Source organism: Sus scrofa, chromosome 3 (genome assembly GCF_000003025.6).
Source record: "Sus scrofa isolate TJ Tabasco breed Duroc chromosome 3, Sscrofa11.1, whole genome shotgun sequence".
NCBI lineage: Eukaryota > Metazoa > Chordata > Mammalia > Artiodactyla > Suidae > Sus > Sus scrofa.
In genome coordinates this window covers 81,933,085-81,944,386 of record NC_010445.4, presented here as the reverse complement: position 1 = coordinate 81,944,386, position 11,302 = coordinate 81,933,085, and the positions used below count along the sequence as shown (strand labels likewise).

At 35.6% G+C, this 11,302-nt stretch overlaps 1 long non-coding RNA gene across 1 annotated transcript in view; it reads right to left on the bottom strand.

Annotated features, from left to right (window-relative positions):
* The window catches only part of LOC102158999, a 32,826-nt gene continuing 21,833 nt past the window's right edge, over positions 310-11,302 (bottom strand). The window contains exons 2-3 of the long non-coding RNA XR_002342708.1: positions 1,103-1,237; positions 310-699 (exon numbers count right to left, since the gene is read on the bottom strand). This is a non-coding gene — a long non-coding RNA (uncharacterized LOC102158999). The remainder of the gene's footprint in view (positions 700-1,102; positions 1,238-11,302) is intronic.

The window sequence follows — 11,302 nt, the reverse complement described above, 5'->3', positions numbered from 1 at the left end:
GATAGTAGAAACAGAAGACAATGTCTCATTATAGCAAGTTTCTTTTCAGTGAGTAAGAAGGCATTTATCAAAGTAAGCCTCGTCAACAATCAACTTTGGACTGCAGCCACTTATTAATGAAGGGGAGGAGATAATTTTTAATCTCCTGGGGATCACTTATCAATTGACTTCATACTGTGGGTTTTATTCAACAAGAATTATGAGCTGTTTCTGTGCCTGCAGAGACCCAATATTTTTATTGTATGGCATTGTCCCCAACTCTGCCCCACTCTGTCTTGACATTAAAACATATTCACAGACACTGGCCAATATTGCTTTATTTTATCTTGACATTGTTAGGCTGTCTCCATAAATTCACAGGGCTGTGCCATTAGATTATGAAAAGATATGAATTATCACATTTAAGTAATGGAGAAATCAGCATTATATTTAAAACATTACGAAAACCTTCTGAATATGTTTGAACAGGTGGAAAGCAAAAAAGCCAAATACTGAGAATTCCAGGGATTTGGGGTTTGGTCTGCATCAATTCATTATTCAAACTAACCAGGGGCTAGTTATATCTTTTTAAAACAGAGATAAACTTGATATAAGAACCAAGCAACTGGAGGATCATAGGATCAGAGACATGATGGCTGACAGAAGAACTTGAGCACAGCCACTCTCACTCACAAAAACGTCAAAAATCACAAGTACCTGCTGAACAACCAAAGACAAAAAATGCTAGAACCTACCAAAAAAGATATTTTACATCCAAAGACAAATAAGGCTCAATGAGATGGTAGGGTGCATTCATTATATAACCAAATGCCATAACCTCTGCAAGAGTGACTCACAGACTGGAAAATGATTATATTGCAGAGGTTCTCCCACAGGAATGAGAGCTCCGAGCCTCATGTCAATCACTCCAACCCAAGGGACTGGCATTAGGGGGAGGAACACCCAGAGTATTTGGCTTTGAAGGCCAATTGGGCTTGAGTGCAAAACCTCCACAGGACTAGGAGAAAAAGAAACTCCACACTTGGAGAGTTCACACAAGGTTTCACATGCACTGGAACCCAGGGCAAAGCAGTGACTCCACAAGACCTTGGGCCAGACCTACCTGCAGGACTTGGAGGGTCTCCTGGGGATGCAGGAGTCAGCTGTGGCTCATTGTGGGGGCAAGAACACTGGTCACAGATGCCCCAAGGAATATTTATCAGCTTGAGTTCTCCCAGAAGAACTACTTTCCTTCAGCCTGTGGAAAAGAGAACATAAAAACAGAAAGTTAGACAAAATGAGATGTCAGGGAGATATATTCCAGACAATATAACAAGATAAAACATCAAAGAAAAACTATATATTCCAGACAAAATAACAAGATAAAACGCCAAAGAACAACTATCTGAAAAAGGATTCAGAGTAATGAGAATAAAAAAGATCCAAGATCTTAGAAAAAGAATGGAGGCACAGACTGAGAAGATACAACAAATGTTTAACAAAGAACTAGAAAATTTAAAGAACAAAGAGAGATGAACAATACAATAACTGAAATGAAAAATTCACTAGAAAGTATCAATAGTAGAATAAATGAGGCAGAAGAATGAATAAATGAGCTGGAAGACAGAGTGGTAGAAATCACTGCCATAGAACAAAATAAAGAAAAAAGAATGAGAATAAATTAGGACAGCTTCAGAGACCTCTGAGACAACAATTAAACACACAAACATTTGCATTAAGAGGTCCCAGAAGGAGAAGAAGAGAGAAAGGGCCTAAGAAAATCTTTCAAGGGATAATAGCTGAAAACTTCCTGAACATAGGAAAGGAAACACTCCACTCCAGGAAGCACAGAGAGTCCCATACTGGATAAACCACAGAGGAACATGCCAAGACCCATAATAATAAAAGACAAAAAGTCAAAGAGAAATTATTTAATGCAACAAGGAAAAAGCAACATACAGCATAAAAAGGAATTCCCAAAATGTTATCAGCTGGTTTTACCGCAGAAACTACAGGCCAAAGGGAATGGTAGATATATTTAAAGTGATGAAAGGAAAAAAGTACAATCAAGAATACTCTACCCAGGAAGGCTCTTGTTCAGATTCAGCAGATAAATCAAAAGTTTTACAGACAGGCAAAAGCTAAGAGAATTTAGTGTCATCGAACAAGCTTTACAACTAATGCTAAAGTAATTTCTCTAGGCAGCAAAGAAAAGGCCACAACTTTTGGAAATGAGAAAAGTATAAGTGGGAAACTTCATAGGTAAAAGCAAATGTAGAGTAAAATAAGGAAATCATCCATACACAAATATAGTATCAAAACCAACAATCATGAGAGTAGAAATGCAGGATATTGGAAATTCACTTGAAAGTAAAAGACCAGTGGCTTAAAAAAATCTTGTGTGTATACTGACCCCTATAACAAATCCAAATGGTGGCCGCAAACCAAAATTCTACAATAGACACATGCACAAAACAAAAAAAGAAAAAGCAATCAAGAACAACACTAAAGCCAATCATCAAATTGTAAGAAAACAGAACAAAGGGGGGGGAAAAAAACCTACAAAAACAATTAACAAAATGTCAGTAAGAACATACACATCAATAATTACCTTAAATGTAAATAGATTAAATGCTCCCACCAAAAGAAATAGACTGAGGAGTTCTCATTGTGGCTCAGGAGGTTAAGAATGCAACATTGTCTCCGTAATGATCTGGATTCAATCACTGGCCTCACTAAGTTGATTTAAGGATCCAGCAATGCTGGCAAGCTGAACCATAGGTCACAGATGTGGCTCGGATCTGGTATTGCCACGACTGCGGCGTAGGTCACAGCTGTAGCTCCAATCCAACCCCTGGCCTGAGATTTTCCATTTGCTGCAGGTGCAGATATAAAAAGAAAATAAATAAATAAATAAGAAACTGACTGGCTGAATAGATACAAAAGCAAGACCTGTATATATGCCCTCTATCAGAGACCCACTTCAGATCTAGGACTACATATGGCCTGAAAGAGATGGGATGGAAAAAGAAAGGTATTGCCTTAAAGTGGAAATCAAAAGGAAGCTGGAGTTAATACTACACATATCAGACAAATATACTTTAAAATAAAAACGGTAACAAGAGACAAAGAAGCACACTACATAATGATCACAGGATCAATCCAAGAAGATACAACAATTATAAACATATATGCACCCAACACAAGATCACCTCAGTATATAAGGCAACTGCTAACAACCATAAAAGGAGAAATCAATCGCTTCTCGGCCTTTTGGCTAAGATCAAGTGTAAAGGAGAAATCAACAGTAGCATAATAATAATGGGGGACTTTAACACCTCAGTTACATCAATGGACACATCATCCAGTCAGGAAATCAAAGAGAAAACACAGGCCTTAAATGGCACATTAAACCAGATTGACTTAATTGATCTTTATGGAACATTCCATCTGAAAACAGCAAAATACACTTTATTCTCTAATGCACACAGAACATTCTCCAGGAGAAATCATATGCTGGGCCACAAAGCAAGCCTTGGTAAATTAAAGGAAACTGAAATCATATCAAGCATCTTTTTTCACCACAATGCTATGTGATTAGAAACCAACTACAAGAAAAAGACTGTTAAAAAAAAAAAAAAAAAAAAAAAAAGGAAATCAAAAGGTACCTAGAGACAAATGACAACAAAAATATGATGATACAAAACTATGGGGTGCAGTAAAAAGCAGTTCTAAGAGGGAATTTTATAGCAATACAATCTTATGTTAGGAAGCAAGAAAAAAATCTCAAATACACAAACTAACCATACAACTAAAGCAACCAGAGAAAGAAAAACAAAATCCAGTTAATTAGAAACAATCATAAAGAAACAAACGAAATAGAGATGAACCAACAATAGAAAAGATCAATGAAACTAAAAGCTCATTCTTTGTAAAGATCAACAAAATTGATAAAACCTCTAGCCAGACTCACTAAGAAAAAAAAAAAAAAAAGAGCCAGGGATCAAATCAATAAAATTAGAAATAAAGAAATCACAACTAAGACCATAGAAATACAAGGGGTCAAAACAGAAACTATATGCCAATAATATGAACAATCTAGAAGAAATGGGCAAATTCTTAGAAAGACAGAATGTTCCAAGAATGAACCAGAAAGAAATATGAGACAGACCAATCACAAGTGCTGAAGTTGAAACTGTGATTTAAAAACTTCCAACAAACCAAAGTCTAGGGACAGATGTCTTCACAGGAGAATTCTATCAAACATTTAGAGACGAGTTAACACCTATCCTTTTGAAATTGTTCCAAAAAATTGGAGAGGAAGGAACAAACTCATTCTATGAGGCCATGATCACCCTAATACCAAAATCAGACAAAGATATGATACATACACACACACACACAAAATTACAGGTCAATATCACTGATGAACACAGATGTAAAAATCCTCAACAAAATACTAGCAAACCAAATCCAACAATACATCATATACTATGGCCATGTGGGATTATCTCATGGATGCAAAGATTCTTCAATATACACAAATTAATTAATGTGATACACCACATTAAAAAAAGCTCAAGAATGAAAAAAATATGTGATCATCTCAATAGATACCAAAAAAACCTTTTGACAAAATTCAACACCCATTTTGGATAAAAACTCTCCAGAAAGTGGGCACAGAGGGAAACTACCTCAACATAATAAAGGCCATAAATGACAAACTCAGAGCTCACATTATACTCAAGTGTGAAAAGCTAAAAGTATTTTCTTTAAGATCAGGAACAAGATAAGCATGTCTACTCTCTCAACTCTTCAACATAGTTTTAAGAAGTCCTAGCCACAGAAATCAGAGAAGGAAAATAAATGAAAGGAATGGAAAAGGAGATGTAAGACTGTCACTATATGCAGATGACATGAAACTATAAATAGAAAATCTTAAAGATACCAGCAAACTACTAGAACTCATCAATGAATTCAGTAAAGTTGCAAGATAAAAAATAGAAATCTCTTGCATTTCTATACACTAATAACAAAAGATCAGAAAGGAAACAATTCCACTTACCATCACATTAAAAATAATAAAATACCTAGGAATAAATCTACCTAAGGAGGCAAAAGACCTGTTCTCTGAAAACTGTAAGATGCTGATGAAAGGAACTGAAGATGACACAGAGATGGAAAGATAAATCATAGTCTCAGTATAGAAGAATTAATACTGTCAAAATGACTATATTACCAAAGGCAATCTATGGTTCAATGCTTTCCCTATTATATTACCAATGGCAATTTTCACATAACTAGAACAAAAAAAATTTTTAATTTGTACAGAAACACAAAAGGCCCTGAAAAGCTGAAGAAATCCTGAGGAAGAAAAGCTGAGCTGGAGGAATCAGGCTCCCTGACTTCAGGCTATAATACAAAGCTACAGTCAACAAAACAGTATGATACTGGCACAAAAATAGAAATATAGATCAATGGAACCAGATAGAAAGCTCAGAAATAAGCCCACACACTTACGGTCAATTAATCTACAACAAAGGAGACAAAAATACACAATGGGGAAAAGACAATTTCTTCAATACGTGGTACTGGGGAAACTTGACAGCTACAGGTTAGTGAATGAAAACAGAAAATTCTGCAACACCATGCACAAAAATAAACTCAAAATGGACCAAAGACCTAAATATGAGACCAGATACTATAAAAATCTTAGAGGAAAACACAGGTAGATCACTTTTTGAACTAAATTACATCAATGTCTTTTATCCAACCCTTAGAGTAATGAAAATAAGAACAAAAATAAACAAATGAGATCTAATTAAACAAACATTTTGGATAGCAAAGGAAATCAACAAAATGAAAAGACAACCCACAGAATGGGAGAAAATCTTTGTAAATCAAGCAACCATCAAGGGGTTAATCTCCAAAAGATAGAAACAGCTCATGCAGCTCAATATAAAAAAAAAAAATCAAAAATGAGCAGAAGATCTAAATAGACATTCCTCCACAGAAGAAAGACAGATGGCCAAAAAGCTCATGAAAAGATGTTCAGCATCACTAATTATTAGAGAAAGGCAAACTGGTAACCCACTACAGTGAGTTGCCACTTTACACCAGTCAAAATGACCACCATCCAAAAGTCTACAAACAATACATGCTAGAGAGGGTACAGAGAAAAGGGTACCCTCCTACACTATCAGTGGGAATGTAAATTGTACGACCATTATGGAGAACAGTATAGAGGTTCCTTAAAAGACTAAAATAGAACTACCATATGATTGAGCAATCCCACTCCTGGGCATCTATCCAGAGAAAACCATAATTCAAAAAGATACATTCAGCCCAATGTTCACTGCAGCACTATTCGCAATAGCCAAAACACAGAAGCAACCTAAATGTCCATTGACAGAGGAATGGATAAGGAAGATGTGATGCTTATATACAATGGAATATTATCCAGCCATAAAAAAGAGTAAGTCATTTGCAGCAACATGGATAGACCTAGTTTGCACATGATATGAAAAACTAATGGACAGCCTTCTTCCACAGAGGAAATACAGATTTTTGACTGATGTAGCAGGATTAGTGAAGGGTTTTACAAGGGAAGCCCCTCTTCCTTTGCTGTTTTCCTAAAATAATTGTGATGCAATTAAAATTTGTAATCATTTCAGTGTTTTTAAAAAGCATATGTATAGTTATGACTATTAAGCAAAAATTAAGTATATAGAATAGTATCCCTGCTTCTGCACTCCAACCCCATTTCCCTCCCCAAAAGTTTTCCTTTTGGTATGTATCCTTTAAGGCTGTCTCTCTATATTAATATATATAGGCTTAATTATTATCTTGTTCTAATATAAAGAAGAATCATACTACATGGACTGTTCCACATTTGCTTTTTTTTTCTTTCTTTTTTTAAACGAAACAAAATGCTTTGGTGGCCTTTCCATGTCTTCTGGTATCTCCCACTGGCAGTCATTTATATGGTTTTACTTCTTATTTAGTACCAACAATACAAAATAAATATTCTTGTCCATGTTTCTTTGCACATGGTAGTGACCATTCTTCCCCCTAAGATATAAACTTAAAATAAGAATAGCTGGGATAGAAGGTACACACATACTACATTTTGATAGATCCTACCAAATGGCCATACAAAAAATTCATGTCAATTTAATAGGGGCTGATTTTATCAAATACTCCTGACATCTCCCCAGAAACTACTTATCTTAATAAATTATTTTACCCTTTTAATCTCTTAATAGAGTAAATTTTATTAATATATTTCAAACATTTTATATATTTGCATTCTCAGACTAAACTCTAGCAAGTAAGGATATATGATACTTTTGAAGTACTACTGTATTTAATTTTTTTTACTTTACCATTTTATTTAGGGTATTTATACCTATAGCAGAAGAATATTGGTGTATAGTTTCATTCTTGTGTGCCACACTTGTCAGTGTGGCAAAATTAGGTCATAATCCCTGGTATCTTTGAATGTCACCTTATATAACAACATAAACTTTCAGATTAATTAAATTAAGGGTCTTGAAACAGGAAGAGTACCTTGAATTATCCAGGTGGGCCTCAAATGTAATCACAAATATCCTTACAAGGGGAAGGCAGAGAGAACTGACTACAGAGAAGGCAGCATTGTGAAGACTGAAACAAGAGGCTACTGCTGCTTTTGAAAATGAAGGAAGAGACCAAAGCCAAGACATGCAAGAAATGCCACGTTAGACACTGGGCAATCTAGGAAACAGATTCTCCCCTAGTTCCTATGGAGGGAGCGTGGCCCTATCTAAACCTAGATTTTGGCCAAGAGAAAATGATTTTAGATTTCTTTTTTTGTTTTTGTTTTCCAGTTGATTTATTTTTATTTTTTTTAATTGTTATTTCCTCCATACAATTTTTTTCCTTCTGTACAGCATGGTGACTCAGTTACACATACATATACACATTCTGTTTTCTCACATTATCATGCTCCATCATAAGTGACTAGACATAGTTCCCAGTGCTACACAGCAGGATCTCCTTGCTAATCCATTCCAAAGGCAATAGTTTGCATTTATTAACCCCAAGCTCCAAATCCACCCCACTCCCTCCCCCACCCCCTTGGCAACCACAAGTCTATTCTCCAAGTTCATGATTTTCTTTCCTGTGGAAAGGTTCATTATGCCATATATTAGAAAAACTACCATGAGATACCACCTCACATCAGTCAGAATGCTCATTAATTAAGTTCACAAAAAACAAATACTGGAGGGGGTGTGGAGAAAAGGGAACCCTCCTGTGCTGTTAGTGGGAATGTAAGCTGATACAACCACCTTTGGAGAACAGTATGGAGGTACCTTAGAAAACCATATATAAAACTACCATATTACCCAGCAATACCGCTCTTGGGCATATACCCAGACAAAACTTTCCTTGAAAAAGACACATGCACAGGTATATTCATTGCAGCACTATTCACAACAGCCAAGATATGGAAACAACCCAAATGTCCAATGACAGATGAATGGATTAAGAAGAAGTGGTATATATACACAATGGAATACTACTCAGCCATAAAAAAGAACGAAATAATGTCATTTGCAGCAACATGTATGGAACTAGAGACTCTCATACTGAGTGAAGTAAGTCAGAATGATTTTAGATTTCTGACCTCCAGAATTGTAAATGAATCAACTTGTGTTATGTTTCCATATTTGTGGTTATTTGTTACAACAGCCCTAGGAAATTAAGGTAGCTACTTATTAGGATGGTTCACAAATATTCCAGTTCTCTCCCCATATCTATGCTAAGACTGTACTTCTCTCACATTGAAGTTTGGAGTGACCATGTGACTTCCTTTAACAAATAAAATGTGAGTAGAAGAGACATGTTAGTTCTGAGGAGTCAATGCACAATTCATCCCATTCCCTTTTCTTATCTTTGGTCAAGAGGGTTTCCATCAGCCTTGGTCCCTGATTAAGTATGAACACAGCCTCCTGGCAGCCTATATTAAATGTACTGCAGGATGGAGAAGACAACCTTGATTATATCAAGCCTCTGAGATCTGGTGATTGCGTTTTTTTTACTGAAGCATAACCAAGCCTATTCTGACAAACACAGGTTATAAAAGTTGTGTTCAATCATAGAACCAAGATGCCTCCTACATATGTATCTGACTACAATCTCCAGTTCTTTATCATATTCCTTAAATGTTAAGGTCATTTTTACCCAAATAACGCACAATTCTGAACAGGCTATAGTGTATCCTATCAAATTATTGACTGAATAGTTGAAGCAGGGATCCTAAAAATCTGAAACTGAACCCCAACTTCATTCTTATATCCAGGTCTCACCATTCCCTTTTCACTAGAGGATGGTCTTTGTCTGCCACTGTCATGGAAATCCCTCTCTTTCCCAGTACAACAGGCATGAGTCATGCCAGTATCTCCATAATGAAATCAAAGTAGAGGGAGGTCCAAAGCATTCAGACTTCAGCATCAGAGTCACATTCACTATCCAGTTATAGACCCAAACGTGTAGGCAACCCCTTGACCTTCACCCACACTGCACCTGTTACCTGCCTGCCTCCCTTACTCAGACTGGATTTGCTGTTCTCTTGAAACATCCCAAAGAGGATATCCTGGCACCCCCATCTCTTCCCTAACCCTCGCCTCTAACTCTGAGCATGATATATTAGAATCCATAGTAATTTGGTTTCCTTCACAGGGATTAAGAAGATAATATTCTGAAGCTGAGAATGCTCAGTTAACAAGTACAAATAGTCCAACCCAGACCCCCATTGACAGGCACCATCTCCAAAAGGTACCTACTTGTACATGGGGCTGTATCACACTTATACAGGGTGTTGCACTGTGCCATATAAAGTGAGGATCTCTCTCTCCTGAAGCTATGAACTGACATGGCCTTAGGAAGGCAAGGATGATGTCAAAAACAAGAAGCAACATGTTTAGCAAATCCCTGCTTCAAATCAAAGCCCTGCCTTTTTGGTGCAGAGATCTGCTAAAAGCTGTTATTTAAAATATCTGCAGATAGTTTGGATCTGTGAATAATTGCTATCTGCACATCTCAAATTCTTTACAGTTTTCTGTTAGACATATCTGCACAAGGCTATAAATAGTGAAGCAACGTCGCTCACTGTATAATGCAGTCTCTCTGCTTTTACAACTCATCATGAACTTCTATGTAATTTATTTTTTATTGAAGAATTCCAATTAATGGCTTCCTGGTGATTTTAAAGCCTCAAATTATCAGTCTCTGAAAACAAAGCAGAGAACATAATTATCATAAACCGAGAATTTTTCATTTTGAAGCTTATCTGTTTGTGCTAAGTATCTTGTCTGTAAGTAATTAGTGCCTTTATTTTTTTTTTCAGTAAAAATAATGACCATTCTATGCTACACATCCAAATTTTGTTAACTGCTAGATGTACTGTATGTATTATATTTGAAAATGGACCACCTTGGACTAGTTTTAAAGTATTTCATCAAATGATAATAGCAACAACAAAATACATCTGTTTGTCAGAATAAATTATGTGCCATGTATTTAAAAAACCTATTATATCCTTTTGCTTTCTTTCTAAGAATAAAAGCCTCACAAAAATATGTACTTGCCATTTATTACCAGGGCTGCATAACAAGAAAAGACTCGTTTTATCTTCCATTTATAATTCCTAACTGCTAATCAAATTGATCAGCCAATAGCATGGTTGTAGAGGGTCTTTCATAGGACCATTTCAAAATGTTTTACTAGAGATAAAATAAAATTCAATGAAATTAAACCAATTTGAATGACAATGTGAGCCAAACATTGCTTTAAGTATTCTGAGAATTCAAGTTTCCCTTGATTTGGAAAAAAAAAAAAAAAAAGTGGTTCTATTGATGAAACAGGAATTGCCACATCCTAGAGACTTGACTGCTTAGGAGAGATACTGTCCAAGAATAGTTTTCCCCTTTAGGCTAGGAAGTTGACTTAACCCAATATTAAGATCAGTTTTCTTCCTCTTAAAATACCATTTTATCAAGTTAAAAAACTTGAAAAATACAGACATGTATGATACAGAATTTCCGTTTACCCATCTTCACATACACTAAGTGTTCATTCTCCCACTTTTACTATTTTTATCATGCCTATTCAGTGAAAAGGGGAGAGACAGACAGAGATATTTAAAAGGATGAAATATATATATACAGTCTTATTTTACTTATTACTATATTTCTCCATACCATAAAATACTTCTTCAAATACTATTCTAAATAGCTGCATATTTTATAACTATGCTGTATATATCATAATTTAACTATTT